We start from the raw sequence: 15,033 nt of genomic DNA on the forward strand, positions 1-15,033 counted from the left end.
CAGAAGTGGAGCTATTGCTGGCTGGTCTGAGCCTAGCAGAAGGAAAACAAGTCTTTAAAATAAATTTTGACTTACACTACCCTTTTTGCCAGTATAATTTCCAGTGGGTTGCTAGGTCACTTGATTGAGCTGGCCTGAACTTGGAATGGGGGTAGCTCCCATCCAGCCTGCCACGCTGTTGCTACTTTCCCAGAATCCCTCCTTTTCTGGAACTTTCCCCAACCTCAGCTCAGCCAGCTATGGCAGGGTGGAGGACTTACGCCAGTGTATCTCCAGCTGAGCCAAGATATGAGACTTAAGCTGGCATAACCCTGGCTGAGCCATGTTTATCACCCATTCCAAACACCACTCATCCTGGCAGATCTTGGGTTTGGATTGCTCCCTTATTCCAGAGCTTGGAAAAGTTACTTTTTTGAACTGCAACTCCCATCAGCCCCAGCCAGCATGGCCCCTGGATTGGGCTGATGGGAGTTGTAGTTCAAAAAAGTAACTTTTCCAAGCTCTGCCTTATTCTCACTGAAACAGCTGGGGAAGGTAGAGAAGTCCAGTTTCTTAGCACTCAGAGATGCTTCTGCCCAAACTATCTTCTAAATCAGGGTTTGCTAACCTGTAGCCTTCCGCCATCAGTCTCAGTCAGCATGACCAATGATGGAAGATAGTCAAACAACAATGCTACCAGTACACCAGAAGTCACAAGAGGGGCATGAAAAATAATTTGCAGAAATGAAACATTGTTGAGAAGATACACATTTCAAATAGATGGAAGCCATAAGTAATTTAGTAAAACAGGTCACCCTTTGGGTTTACTGCATGGTGTGTTTCAAGTCAGATATAAGCACATATTATATATCTATATAACCTATTTAAAAAAAAGGAATTTCCTTCCACAGAAATATATATATTAAAGCTGCTCTAAATTGTAGACTTTCTTGAAAGGAACAAATCCTGTCTGCCAACAGATCTTTAGTTCTACTTTATAGAACAGCTGCTGGTATTTCAGCATGGAACAAGAGAGGGTGTCTTTTTCTTTTCTTTTTACAGAAAAAGGAAATATGACAAGATGAAGGCAGCTGTTACTCTCCACAATGTGCCAACATCTTCCTTTTTTATATCTGTGTGAACAGAAAATGTGTTTGCATTCATAAGTATGGACAGAGTTATCATTCCAGAATCTGGCTTTGGGATGAATTTACAGTCAAATAATGCTTTTCTAGATTGTCAGTTCAGAGTGCCAACTTATGATTTGTAAGTTGTTGTTTTTTAAAAAAATGAAGGAGTATTGATCACATAAGGGAGTGGGGCAGGCCACAGAACTTTAATGTCTAAAAGAAATGTTATGTCAGAAATGTACACAAATACCTATTTTTTTAAGCTTTCAAATTTCCCTGTGAAATAAGCTCCAGGGAGTCTGAAAATGGGTGTTGGGGATTCCTGGCATTTTAATTATAACCATTTACAAATATATGAGTTGATTATGAGGAGTGGGCAAGCTCTGAGATGGAGCTGGTCTTGAGAGCAGCTTCAGTCCCTTCCAAAGACAATGTATTAGCAATCCTATTTTCTGTTTTCTTGGCCAGCTTTAGTTCAAGTCTTTCTGAGTGCACACACTGATCTGAGCTCCAACGGCTGGTGATGTCGCAGATCCCTAAGGCTAGTAACCATCAGCAACAAACAAAATTTTTGTTGAACCCCCCCTTCTCATCTAATCATTAGTGCCCATCGAGGGAACATATTTATCTATAAGCTAAATAAAAGACTAAAGACTTCACATGGCATGAGAATGTTATTTGCCCTTGTAAAGAACTCATCAGAGGTGTCACAAGTGAATATTGTTCCACTCATCTCACTTCTCTGGGCGGCACATCACCTGTTGTTTCCTTAACAAATGGCACACTTGCCAACTTTGCCAGGACGATTAAGGGAGCCTTCAGCAGCACTAATGGTCCCATTAACCTCCTCTTGTCCAAACCCCCTCCCAATCTTTTTTATGTATAATTTATTAGAGTTTTCACATTATTACAATAAAACTGTACAATCCCTTATTTCCTCCCCACCCATCAGTCCCACCTCCCCAACCTCTCTTTGCCGTCATGCCTTCCCTTTTTCTGATGTCCAGTGGTTTGGCGTGTTATGTAGTGTTCAGGTTCATATGCTCAGATAAAGGTTTGCCTTTTAATCTCTACCAATCTTAACAACAACATGCAACCCTTATTCCTTCCACTGGCTTATAATTGCATAGCTTTCAATTGCTTGAACAGAGGAAATGTCTGCAGTATTTTTAGCCAGTTAGAATGTGCAGCAGGCCACTTGTCCTATAAATGTACAGACTAACTTGAAGTATAAGACCAGGTTACCTGAAAGACTGCCTGCTGCCCCTATATAGACATGTAGGATAAGTTAGATCGTCTGGGGAAATTCTGCTTGTGGCACTGCATGCTCCAGAGTGCTATAAGATATTGACCCCAACATGGGCATTTTATGCAATTGGCCCTACATTATGGAAAGGCCTCCCCTCTGCCACACGTGAAGCCGCAACCATCAGTTAGTTCAGATGTCTACTAAAGACATATTTTTGCCCAATTTCCCATCTTATATGATTGGATCCTGTTTTATGTGTCTGAATCCCCTGAATCCCTGTTTTGTTTGTTTTATATGCTTTTATGGGGTTTTATTGGTTTTCCATTTTATTTTGTTTTAATGATGCTATTTGTTTTTTATACTGTACATTGCTGAGGGGTTTTTAAAATATTAAAAGAGGTTTATTGATGCTTTTAAATAAAATGCATGAAAGAAGATACAATAAAGTTGTTTCAGGAGATTCATAAATATTCCACTGGACCAGGGTTAGCCAATGTGGTGTGTGCTCTCCACACGTTGTTGGACTCTAGCTTCCATCAGCCCCAGCTGCACAACCAATGGTCAGGGATGATGTGACTCGAGTTCAGCAACATCTGAACGGCACCATGCTGGCTACCCTCTGCTGGACAGACAGGAAGGAAGATTTATGGACTTGATGAGCAGGATTGTTGCTGCTGCAATTGCTATGGGGCCCATCTATATGGAGACAGTCCCCAGAATAACCAACTGGAGGGAGCCATAGTCTGGAGGTGAGGGTAGTGATGGATAGGAAGCCTTCCCCTTCCATGTAACTACTGTGAATTATTGAGATTCTTCCCTTGTTGGATGTAACAGGCATCAGCTGCTTTGCCATAGGATAACTGATAGTCCACAAAATTGTTCTCTCATTCACAAGGTGTTTAAGGAATCTGCCTTGTACTTTGTCCATCTAACTCAGTACTGAATACTCTGATTAGCAGTGGCTCCTAACTAGGGGGTCCTTTACATCCCCTCCCTCCTGATCCTTTTAAGTAGAGATGCCATCTCTATGAACCTATGAACTTCTGCATGCAAAGCAAGACCAGTGGTCCCCCTTCTCCTGCTTTTCCTTGTGGGACTTTTGTGCTGCAATTGTGTTGTATTAGCATCATCTGAGGAATGATATTTTCCCATCAGGAATGAATCTGGCATTCCTTGAAGGCTATCTAAGCAATACAAGCATGCCTGATCAGTTATATTCTTTGACGCCTCATGTGAAACATATCCAGATTTGGCAGCAATTCCTAACAAACACAGAAGAAAGTACGCCAGTGTTAAAGGCAATTGTATGAAGTGTGAGAACTGTCTGACAGATGGTGAGAGCTGGTTTCTAGCTGAAGCCTTCTTAATCTGGGAATGTTGAAAAATAGAGCAAGCCTCTTAGGCCTTAGGCCCTCTCGGACCCTAAATAGCAGAAAAAAGACACAACACTTCAGGAATAAAAAAAGAAAGAAAAAGATGATGAATTTCCTGTTTTCTGCAAAAGGAAGCACAAACCCATAACACTAAAAATATCAGGGACCTAAAAGTAAATCTTGGACTTGGATTTCTAGCAAATTCAATCAGAGGAAATAAGGAATACAATCACTGCAATCCACAAGAAATACGTCTTAATTTATTTATAAACAAGCTATTTAAAAATAATGAAATGTCATGAAATGACAAGGTATTTCCCACAAAGGTTTAAAAATATTTTGAAAAACAGTATACAAAATAAAAAAAATCACTTCTCCAAACTACTGGTTTTGGTTGGATTCAGATCTCTCCACACATCATTTCACAGCATTGTTGTATAATGAAATCACATCAAGGAAAGCAAGGTCCAAATTGTCTATCAGGAACACATCTCGGTCCTACCTCTCCTTTTTACTCCCTGTAACAGGGACAGAGAATCTGTGATCCTCCAGATGTTACTGATCTATAGTTCCCATTATCCCTGGCTGTTGCTCATGTTGGCTTGGACTGATGGGAGGTAGAGTCCAAGAACATTGTGAGGGCCATTAGTTCAGCATCCCTGCTTTGCCATATGGACATTATCGATATATTTGGAGATTTCATAAGGACATGCAACTCCAATTGTTCTTTTGTGGAAATGCTTGCTCATATGACATTACTCGTAACAAAAAAAATATTTTTTTTAGTATTTGGAAATTATTGCTCGAGTTCAAGAATATTTGACCCATTAAATGTACTCAGCAGTAACTGAGCACTGTGCTTAAAGTCAGATACACAAGCACCAACTAAGATGATGAAGGCAGTTCATGTGGGCCAAAGTGCTGATGTATTTTTTAAATTGTTTTTTTTTAGTGTTTTTAAATGTATGGTATATTTGTTTTTAATGTTTTTAATTGTTGTAAACTGCCCAGAGAGCTTCGGCTATGGGGCGGTATACAAATGTAATAAATAATAATAAGTGCCAAACAAGGGCAAAGAAGGGAGTTTAAAGCCCCTTACAAGCAGAGTACTCTTCTTTGTTTTATTTTGAGAATATACATTGGTGCCTCCAGGTGGGCTGCTTGTTTACACAAATTTAGCTATAACCTTGCAGTTTCTAGCACACGAGTCACCAGCGCAGTACCTGTGTGTGCCAATGTGCCCACCAGTACCTCCTATGGCGCCCATGAAAGGTCTCAGAAAATAGTCCCCCCCCAAAAAACTATAGTGTGTGTAAGACTGCTTGTTCTTCCTGTTCTGTCCCTGTTTGACCTGACTCGTCCTCTTCTACACTGAACACACACCCTTAAACATTCTCACTTTTAATTAGATGCCAGGACTGGACACCCACTCTTTCTTCTGTTCTGAACAGAGGAGAGGTGCAAAGAGCTTCTCTCTGTGAATTAGTGAAGCAATAGCTGATGTAGGCAGGGGTTTTTTTTGCATGATGGTACTCAGCAGTACAGAGTACTGGCACCTTTGTTTGCTGAGAAAAAGGGGTGCAACCCCAGAATGCTGTAGATGGAATTTAAGGAAATCTTTATTGTGTATTCTTTGTCAAATGCCCAATGCGTTTCAGCCCACAGGAGCTTTCATCAGGGGATTATGATACTCAAAACTCTATATGCGCCAAAGAGGTAAACTTTCAATACTCCATCAGTCAAACAAATTTTATAAATAAATAAATCTTATATATGATTATAAAATTTGTTTGACTGATGCAGTATTGAAAGTTTACCTCTTTGGCGCATATAGAGTTTTGAGTATCATAATCCCCTGATGAAAGCCCCTGTGGGCTGAAACGCGTTGGGCATTTGACAAAGAATACACAATAAAGATTTCCTTAAATTCCATCTATAGCATTCTGGGGTTGCACCCCTTTTTTTCCGTTTCTTTTCATTGGATGCTTTCCACTTTTTTCTTCTCACCTTTGTTTGCTGCCCATGGCAACCATTGTGTGCCAGCATACAAAGCACTTTTATCAAGATGCGAATATTGGCACCTAATTTTTTTACCCCCCCCCAGCACTGGATGTAGGTGTCTTTGTTCCCATTGATAGGAAGCTGATTTGGGGCATGCCCACACCATTTTGTGGTCCTGTCTCTTTTTGCATTTTTAAATGTGGCAGATATTTTGTGTTATGCCATGTCCTAAGGCCACATTCACACTGTCCATTTATTCCACTATTATTACACTTTAAACAGTCATGGTTTTCTCCAAAGAATCCTGGGAAGTGTAGTTTGTGAAGCGTGTTGAGAGTTGTTAGGAAAGTCATATTCCCCTTACAGACCTGCAATTCCCAGAATTCTCTGGTAAGGAGAACTCACTGTTAAACCACTTGGGGAATTGTAGCTCTCTGAGGAGAATAGGGATCTCCTAGCAACTTTCAACACCCTTCACAAACTACACTTCCCAGGATTCTTTGGGGGAAACCAAGACTGTTTAAAGTTAAATAGTGGAATAAATGGACAGTGTGAATGTGGCCCAAGGCAGCCATTATGCCTCTTCTCTAGGTAGTCATTTTCAAAGGTGCCCACTAGCCCAAAAAGATTAGCAACACCTGTAAATCTAGTGCTCTTCCATCACTTTTCTAGCAGCAAAAAGTCCAATAAGAAAAGTAAAGGAAAGTGAAGGAAAATTTCACTGACAGTGCGGGATAACAACCACTAATTCAAATTGTTGTATAACCTCTGTGCAGACGGTGATTGCTCAATAAACAGGCAACTTTGCTTAACTTCTGCACAAGTTGTGTGTAAACATAACATCATGAATGCTCGATAAACAACTTGTCTATATTCAAACTTGAACGCGAAATCCTATGTTGCAAATAGATCTTTCTTTTTTTTTTTTCAATAATTTTTATTCAGATTTTCATAAAACATACAAAACAAAATCATAAAACATTCAAAGACAAAAAACAAAATCAAAAATAGTTAAACAAAAAGAAAAAAAAAGAAAAAAAAAAAACAAAAATAAAAAATAAAGAGTAAAATATTGACTTCCCATTTGTCAAAGATCAAATCAGTTATAAGTCTATAATATATAACAATCCTGTCTCTTAAGTCATATTATAAAATCACTTTCCTCCAGTAGTTATCTTACTTAATCATCAAATCTCATAAACATTACTTTATTCTTTCCACAAAAAGTCAAAGAGAGGTTTCAATTCTTTAAGAAATATATCTATCAATTTTTTTTTCCAGATAAGCATATCGATTAATCCATCTCATTACTAATTATGATAATCTTATTGTCATAACCATAGTCAAAATAAACATTTCAATTAATCTATCACATCAGAATCTGTTAGGTTCAGTAATTTCAGTAGCCATTGTTCTATTATCTCTATTAGTTCCATTTTCCATCTTCCATCTTCAGTAGTCTTGTTAAGTCCAGTAATTTCAATATCCAATCTTCCATTATCAGTATTCCATAATAATCTTGCTGTCAAAGCCATAGTCATATAGTAAGAGTCTGATGGGAATTACCTCTATCCCAAATATTTTCTTGCCATCCTTTCTGAATAGGTTGCTGAAATACTGCTGTAAAATCATATCTCTGTTCTTTTTTTCAAAATACACTGGGTCATCTCTTAAAAGTTTTTCCATTGTCACATGGCTGCAGTTAATTCCATAGATTTTCTCTATATTGGGCTCCATCACATCATTCCAGTCCAGAAGATAATCCATGCCATTGATAACTTTATCTCTAGAATCTTCATTAATTTCTTCAGAGATAACATTGAGTTCCAAACAATAGATTTTATTTCTAAAGTCCATAGACTCCAAATCTTGTTCCTGTTCCACGTTTGTTCCAATCTCCGGGATCTCCTCTCTCACAGGGACCCCTATTCCAGTCTCCAGGGTCTCCTCTCTCACAGGGACCCCTGTTCCAATCTCCGGGGTCTCCTCTCTCACAGGGACCCCTTCCAGGGTCACCTCTCTCACAGGGACCCTTATATCTTTAATCTCCTGCTTCATTTTACTCAATTCAATTTTCGTTATCTCAATCTCATCCATTATTTTCTGAAACATAGTTATTTCCAGATTCTCAGCCACTTTCTTAATTGCCATTTTAAAAGAAAAATATAGGAAAACCACTTCTTATTTCAGCAACAATTGGGTTAATACTCCAAACTTGGTGACATCACAGTATAAACAGAGCAGACAGCCTTATCTCTCCAATAGTTAAGTAAACAAAATGCAGTTCCCAGGATCGAAACAATTAATGGCAATCGTCAAGAAACAGACTCGTCAAAATAAAATAGACCAAAAAGAGAGCAGTCTCAAAACAGTATAATACTTTTCAAAATAAAAATCTGGAATAGAAATCCCTCTTCTGTGTATATCTTTAGAATGCAAATCCAGGACAGCTTTTTGCAACAAAAACAGAGATAAGCTATTAATTAGTGCGTAGCAGAGAGAAGTTACGGCTCCCCAGTGAGATGTCAAAAACCGATCAATCTGGCAAATCTCTTTTAAACAGCAACAATTTAAGTCAAGTAAAAGAAAAATATAGAAAGAAGGGTGCTTGCCTGTTAGTGCGTTCTCTCTTAGAAGATAAGATGAACGTTCGCTTTAACAGATAGAGCTTGCTGTTAAAAATCCGTCCCACCTTCGTCGGCTGGACCTCGTCCCATAAATTAATGAGATCTGGTCGTCCCAACAAAAATAGGCTTTGAGGTTAATCTCTTCGTTTCTCCCTACCCGGGAGAAGTTTAATCAGTCAAAAAAAAAAGAAAAAACTGACTGATATATCTGAATAAGCTTCTTTTGAGGCAGGAGCCCGTCTCAAAAGCAGGCACAGGCTAAGTCACCCTTCCCGGAAGTCGTTGCAAATAGATCTTTCAAGCATCTTTGGTGAACTTACTAATACTTCTCCTTGTGTTCTGAAATAATTTGAACAGCAAAGAACGGTAGTTACTATATTGGTTCAGAAACATATTAGACCAAATGAACTTCTTCCCATTCTTTACTTTCTTGGTAAGAGAAGACCCCCCCAGTATTTCTCAGAACCCAGTATTACTCAGAAACCATGATCCCTGCACCAATGCTCATCTATATTTTAAGAGTTTCAGCAAATCATTGCCGACACCACCACACAACTCTTCTCTGTCCTACTAAGTCATACAGATAAGAAGAAAAACATTTCTTCTAAGAGACCTAGGGTCACTGGGAGGTTGCTTATCTTCCAGGAAGCATATCATACCACATGGGACACAAACCAAAGAGCAGCTGCAGGAGTTTGCTTCTTGGTGAATAGGGTGGCAGTGTCCTGATTTTTATACCTATGGGCCAGAAAGTTCAGCTGCCCAGTGTTCAGCGATACTCTTCCTCTCTAGCTGGTTTTTGCTGCTGGTATCTTTGATATGGGCAGGCAAGGTCTACCAGGAGGTGAGCAAGAGAGGTGTTGGAGACTGTCCTTTCCCGCCCTAAAGAACATCTGCTCCTTGATCTCAGGAACCATTATGCATAGCAACCAAGCAACTTTCCAAAATAGATACTAGATAATGAAACATGCCAATTATTTCTCTATTTGTTTTTTAAAAACCTACCAAAACATGAAAGTGGCAGTTTAAAATGTGATATTTGATTCTGACCAACTAGTTCTGAGCTACATGTGGTGCATTCAAGTTGTGAAAGATACCACATGTTAAAACTCCCTGCTCATAGAAACCTAGATAATAGGGAAAAGGGTTCCAGCTTAGTTTTCTCTCTGGTCTGTTACTTTTCTATGTGCAATGTTGCTCCCTGAGGATTGTATGAGGGGAGGGGAGTTTGTCTCTGACACTCAGGCATGGAATGAGGCACCAGAGGGAATGAAGGATATTGGGTCAAGGTGGTACATAGGAACCTGAATCAGTCCATCAGTCCATCTAGCGCTATACTGTCTACTCTGACTGGAGATGCCAGGGATTGAACCTGGGACCTTCTGCATGCAAGGCAGATGCTCTACCACTGAGCTATGGCCCTTCCCCAAAGGTAATGAGTTAGACCTTTATAAAGGTTGCCCCAACCTTCCGCTGATCTCCATGATGGCAAATAGTTATTTGTGGGCTTCAGACATGTGCCTAATTTGCAATGGGAGCACATTATGCTAACTTGTAAGTTTTATCTTAACCTCCTTAAAAGTATTCACTCAAACTTACACAGCATCAAAAAATCACTGAAACACACACACACAGAGGGTATTTTCCCAGAAAAATAATAATTAGATTTTAGATCTAATTAGATACTATTAAAGATCTAAAGCTTAATTGTTTTGAAACACTGCCCTTTATTGTCTCAGCTTATGCCATAAAAAATAAGTTTATTTGTTAAGTTTTACACTGCTTCCAAGAAATGTCCAGATTTGTGCCTTTACAAGTCTTCAAAGGATAGAATTCCACAGCTGTGTGGCAGCCATTTCAGACTACTCTCTATTTTCCCTTATATATGCGTGTTGCAACAACAGTATGCTATGAGCAGGCCAATCTTTCAGAAGCAATAGACATTTATTTTAGAACGTTCTAGAGCATATTCTGAAATTCAGCCCTTTTTTATTCACTTGTTTGTCACATTATTTCCTAAGGGCTTAGGGGGGTAGAAATAACAAGAACTAGGACCTTCTCAGTGGTGGCCCCCAAACTGTGCAATAGTCTCCCGATGAGGTGCGCTTGGCCCCGACGTTGTTATCTTTTCGGCGCCAAGTTAAAACCTTCCTCTTTTCTCAGGCATTTTAGTCTATTTTAGTCTTTTAAATATGTTTAACTGATTTTAGATTTGTGGATGCCTACATACATGTTCCTTGCACCGAATTATTGGATTTTATTGTGTATATTTATATTCCTCTGTTGTACACCGCCCAGAGAGCTATGCTAGTCGGGCGGTATAGAAATTCAACAAATAAATAAATAAATAAATCTTGGCCAGCATTTATGCCTTCTATAGGCTGGGCTTAGTTGCAAGAAATCATAGGCAGTATTGTATCTTCTGGGAAAGATACTATTGATAATCCATTCATATTTCATAGAGTCAGATTTTTGGATGATTTTTGTCTCACCACTACCACCACTTTTTTTTGTCCATTTGGCTGCAGAGTGTAGCATTCTGTATGGGTTCCACTTCCTAACCTATTATTTTTTAATGAGACTGCCATAGCAGCAAAATGTGGTTTTGAATAAATTTGTTCCAAGCAAGGATGCCTGAACTGTGTATGGAATCAGGGCCAGCCTGAGACATTTTGCTACCTGAGACAAAGGGCCAAATGGCACTCCCTCCATTCCATGTATAGAAGCTGATTGGATGCAATATGCTTTTGATGACACACTAGTGCAGCCTTCTCCAACCTGGTGCCCTCCAGGTATTTGGACTATACTTCATCCCATCATCCTTAACGATTGGTCATGCTGGCTGGGGCTGATAGGAGCTGAAGTCCCAAAGAAGTGGAGGGCACCAGGCTGGGCAAGGCTGCACTAGCTGAACCTAGGACATAATACGGGTTAGTAAGAAATATAGCTATAATAAAAAACACTGATGCAACTTACCTCATGCCAAGTGAATTGCTAATATGAATATGTACCAACTAGGGGCTGTGCTTCTGCTCACTTCACTTGCCAACCACACTGATTCTCACCCCTTGCCAAACCCCTACTCCCCACCCTCCTCAGACCCCACCAACTCCCACTCCCTCCCCATACTAACCTCTTAGACTTTCCCCTTTCTACCTCATGCTGTCGCTGCCACAGCCAAGCAGGATAAAGAGTGTGGGAAGGAGGCAAGAAGCAATGGCCAGCTGGCCCAGGGATCCTCTACTGCTGCCCCCTCTTATCCAGGCTGCCTTTTCATCCTAATTGGTGCTGCTGGTAGTAGATCACCAGGCAGGCTGGCCACTGCTTCTGAGCGCCTACCTCTTCCTCTCACTGCTCTTCATGCCAGGGTGACTTTTCATTGTAATCAGTGGCAGAAGATGACCAGGCCAGCTGGCCACCACTTCTGGGTGTCTTCCTCCTCCCCTTGCTGCTCCTCCTGGCCTGAGTCTTCATGCTGCCACTAGAAACAGCAGAGTCCCAGGCCAGCTGGGAAGTAGGAAGGCAGCCAGTAATGGCACTGGCCAGTCTCCAGATCTGGATCCCGGGGCCAGGAGCCCTGAGATTGGCAGGTGCAAAAGCTGCTGCTGCCTCTTCTGGCGTTCCCTTCATGACTTGAATGGGCTGCCCATCTTCTGCTTCTTGCTGTAGTTTGCAGCGCCACCTGTCTGTGGCCAAGCAAACTGCACTGTAATGACATTTAGAGCATATATATTAGAAGATATTTACAGTTCCAATGATCATGGTCATTACAAGAATCATATTATAAATGAAACAAAATAAGAACACATTGGCCCCAATCCCAAGAAAGTTACACTTTAGTCCCATTGAAATCAATAGGACATAAATTGTCCTATTAATTTAGATGGGACTTAAGCATAGCTAACTTCCCTACATTTGAGCCATTATCCACAATAGTTGACAGAACTGAAATAAATTTGCACAATATATAAATGTGTGGGGGGGGACACAGGAAAATGTCCCATCTCAAATCATTATTTGTTTCTTCATCCTGTTTCCATGGTGAATGAACTTAGTTCACAACCAATCATTGTTTCCTTCCTGCACTTTATAAAGGGGATTTTTGTGTGTGAGTGCTAATGAATAGAAACACTGTAACGTTCATGAGACTGGAAAAATAGGAAATTAAGTCACATCTTTGCTCATGCTCAAAGGCTACCAAAGAATGTGTAATTTAAAGTTTGCATATGTGAGACATTGTCAAAGAATTACATATAACTCTCTCTCTGAGCACAGCTGAGCTTAGGCGAGTAGATATAATGGGAGAAAGAAGGTGCAGGACATTGTAGGCATTCACATATTGGAAGAATCTCTAATGTATATACAGGGAAAACTTCATTTAAATAGTCCTGCCTACCAAACAAACCCACTGAAGGTTTGTGCATGCATGCTGCCCTCATGCTACCACCACATGTTGGCAGCAGAGACTGGCATGCAAGGGTGAGTCCACATCCATTCGAGGGTGACAGTTAAGGTGAAGGGAAGCAAGTGGTTTAATTTGTACATATATTATCATTATTTAAAACTAGCAAAATGGCTGTCATTATGACAGGTGGAGTGTATGTTGTGGAAGGGCCCACATAATGAAGGTTTTGTGCCCGACCCAGGCCTAACCCAGGATGACTCCTCCTCCTCCAATGAAATCCCCAATGACTTGAAGTTTGAATGGGGCCCCTAACTCCAGTACTACCCCAGACACTTCAGCATATCAGGCAGCAGAGGACCTGGAGAGACCTGTGGCAGCTCCTTTGCCTGCAGAATCAGAGGGAAGGTCAAAGTGGCTCTCAGCTCCATGGAACATTGGTGCCAGAAAATGCATATGCAAGCTTCCATCTATCAATGGATTGCATGCCTCAAGGCCCAGAAAAAACAGGCTCGTCCAGAGTAAGAGGCATTTCCAGAAACAGAGGATCTTGTGGGCTGGCCTAATAAGTTGCATCTGGATCTGGGTGTGCAGGCTACACAAACCTTCAGATGAAGACTGTTAGTTGTTGGAACCCCATAGGTTTTAGCTCTGTGCAATCCAACTTCTTATTCTTGTGGCTGACCTTGCTTGATCCTGTGCTACTGACCCTGCTAATACCTTGCTCTTGGAATCCTGCTTACGTTTGATCTGCTCAGCTTTCCCTCATGATCCTGCTATTGGACTATTGCCCACTTTGGGACTGCCTCACCATGCTTGAGCTCAGCTTTGCCTTAAGGCTCTCTCTTTCTGGATTGCCCTGCTATCTACTAGACCGAGGTAAGACAGCAGGGTCTCCTACTAAACCTGCCCCATGCCCAGAATATGTAATCCCAGAATATGGAGTAAGCAGCTGATTTCGATCCCTTTCAGCCATGTCCTTGATTGCAGCAGTTCACTTTGTCTGTTTTTATTTATTTATCTATCTATTTATTTATTAAAAGTATTTAAATCCATGGCTTTTCCATTAAAATGCCTGAGGCAACTCACAGCATAACCAAACAATAAAGCCAATAACAACAAAAATTGACACATGTTAAAAATTGTCAGATAAAAGTCAGAAGCTAATAAACCTGGAAGTTCTGTGATAGTTCCCATAGAACTCTATGGCTATGAGAGTGCCTGTGGCACTGTTCTGGTTTGTTGTGGCTAAAAATGATGCTTAAAATTAGGGGGCGGCAGCAAGGTTTAAAGCTGCAGTAACTTTAAACTTCCCCTCCCAGTTTTAGGCATCATTTTTACCCACTGATGCAAACTAACCATCACAGATGCTTTGCTCTGAGGAAGGATCCCCTTGGCCCTTCTAAGAGCAAGGCAGGGAGGGAGGAGGTAGAGGGCCTCACAGCATGGCTGAGCAGTGGATAGGCCGGCCAGGCCAGTGGAGTCAAGTGGTGGACCTGGGGGCACAAAACTGCCACACATCTGCCACCTGAGGCAATTGCCTCAGTTTGCTTAATGATAGGGCCGGTCCTGAATGTGGGCCCTTTCCTTCTTCTGTAAAAGCCTTTGCTGCACATGCATTGTTTACAGAAAGCTTCAGTCTACACAGCAGCAAACATTGGCTGCCAGCTCTGAAGATAAGGAGAAAGGGGTCTCTTTCATTGAACTTACATTGTTGCTGGATATTCTGAGCATGAGCCCATGCTCTACCACTTCTGAATAGTAGAGGTCATTTTCTTAACCAAACAAGCATCTGAAAATAGATAATGTTCCATTAGATTCTGCTCTGGCAGGACAAAAGGCAGGGTGTTAATTGGTTTTGGTAGCGATGGTAATGTAAAGATTGTCTTTTTTTTTGGCCACTATTCAGAAAAGATAAATTCCCAGCTTGCAACAAGACAGTACTTCCTATTTTTACACTAAAATCCCATTATGTGTCTCACGAATTTCCTGTACATGTTGTACAGTACATTATTTCCAATTAGCTATTTCTGTTCTCATGAGGCTACTGCTGGTTACTTCCCAAGATTTAACAGCAAGGGAACAAATAACTCAGCAAGGAATGAACCTAACTCATTTCAGTGAGAAAGCAATTACTCCTAGTTGTTCTCCTGAGGACAGAAAGCTGGAGCCAGCAACACAAAATCTTATGATGATCTCACAATGAGAGTGCACGATGCCCATTATGGGCATTTCAGCTATTAAAATAGGAGGAATGTTTTGTATGACTATT

At 40.7% G+C, this 15,033-nt stretch overlaps 1 long non-coding RNA gene across 2 annotated transcripts in view; it reads right to left on the reverse strand.

Moving 5' to 3' along the window:
- Nucleotides 1-8,405: 8,405 nt before the first annotated feature.
- Nucleotides 8,406-15,033, reverse strand: part of LOC133364288 (uncharacterized) — a 32,767-nt gene continuing 26,139 nt past the window's right edge. For both annotated transcript variants that reach the window (XR_009757906.1, XR_009757905.1), the window contains 2 exons: nt 14,472-14,553; nt 8,406-8,698 (listed from right to left, as the gene is read on the reverse strand). This is a non-coding gene — a long non-coding RNA (uncharacterized LOC133364288). The remainder of the gene's footprint in view (nt 8,699-14,471; nt 14,554-15,033) is intronic.

The sequence above is a fragment of the Rhineura floridana genome, chromosome 9, assembly GCF_030035675.1.
Source record: "Rhineura floridana isolate rRhiFlo1 chromosome 9, rRhiFlo1.hap2, whole genome shotgun sequence".
Lineage (NCBI taxonomy): Eukaryota > Metazoa > Chordata > Lepidosauria > Squamata > Rhineuridae > Rhineura > Rhineura floridana.